The sequence below is a fragment of the Schistocerca americana genome, chromosome 2 (assembly GCF_021461395.2).
Source record: "Schistocerca americana isolate TAMUIC-IGC-003095 chromosome 2, iqSchAmer2.1, whole genome shotgun sequence".
Lineage (NCBI taxonomy): Eukaryota > Metazoa > Arthropoda > Insecta > Orthoptera > Acrididae > Schistocerca > Schistocerca americana.
In genome coordinates, this window is record NC_060120.1 from 193,925,771 (window position 1) to 193,926,933 (window position 1,163).

General features: G+C 43.7%; 1 non-coding gene across 1 annotated transcript; it reads right to left on the bottom strand.

The window, feature by feature from the left end:
• Nucleotides 1-555: 555 nt before the first annotated feature.
• On the bottom strand, nucleotides 556-630 carry Trnas-cga. The gene has a single exon. It is a non-coding gene; the product is annotated as a tRNA-Ser (tRNA).
• Between the last annotated feature and the right edge of the window lie 533 nt (nucleotides 631-1,163).

Consider the following 1,163-nt stretch of genomic DNA (forward strand, 5'->3'; position numbering starts at 1 on the left):
ATGCTTAATGACATTATTCATGGTAAATGCCACACTGAGGTCATATTTATTGTTAAGAATATGAAAATTTGAACAGTTTATCTTCCTTTGTTTAGCTCCCTTTACATAGCAATGATGTTATCTTTTATATGTCTTTTGCCTAACCTTGGTCCATGGATAATGTCCATTTAAATGCTGTCATCAGTCATTCTATGTGGTTTTATAAGGTTTAATTAATACTTGTGCTTCAGCTGTTGTAGGCTTTATTACAGTTTATATATATATTATATATACACCAGTGCTCCCATTTTGTATGTAGGCATGTTCAAGGCCCTTCATGACACCAGTACGTTGATTGACTTTCATCTTCCTTGTATATTTGTTCTTAACATACCTGCTCTACTTTTTTTCCAATCCTTTGTAGAACACTACCATCTGATTCTTATTTTGACTTTAGTTTACCAATGATCTGAACCTGTTTCAGTTCTCAGGATGATAGTTTAAACTCCAGAATGAGATTTTCACTCTGCAGCGGAGTGTGCGCTTATATGAAACTTCCTGGCAGATTAAAATTGTGTGCTGGGCCGAGGCTCGAACTCGGGACCTTTGCCTTTCGCGGGCAAGTGCTCTACCAACTGAGCTACCCAAGCACGACTCACGCCCTGTCCTCACAGCTTTACATCTGCCAGTACCTCGTCTCCTACCTTCCAAACTTTACAGAAGCTCTCCTGCGAACCTTGCAGAACTAGCACTCCTGAAAGATAGGATATTGCGGAAACATGGCTTAGCCACAGCCTGGGGGATGTTTCCAGAATGAGATTTTCACTCTGCAGCGGAGTGTGTGCTGATATGAAACTTCTTGGCAGATTAAAACTGTGTGCCGGGCCGGGACTCGAACTCGGGACCTTTGCCTTTCGCTGGGCAAGTGCTCTACCAACTGAGGACGGGGCGTGAGTCGTGCTTGGATAGCTCAGTTGGTAGAGCACTTGCCTGTGAAAGGCAAAGGTCCTGAGTTCGAGTCTCGGTCCGGCACACAGTTCTAATCTGCCAGGAAGTTTCATATCAGCACACACTCCACTGCAGAGTGAAAGTCTCATTCTGGAAACATCCCCCAGGCTGTGGCTAAGCCGTGTCTCCGCAATATCCTTTCTTTCAAGAGTACTAATTCTGCAAGGTTCGCAGGA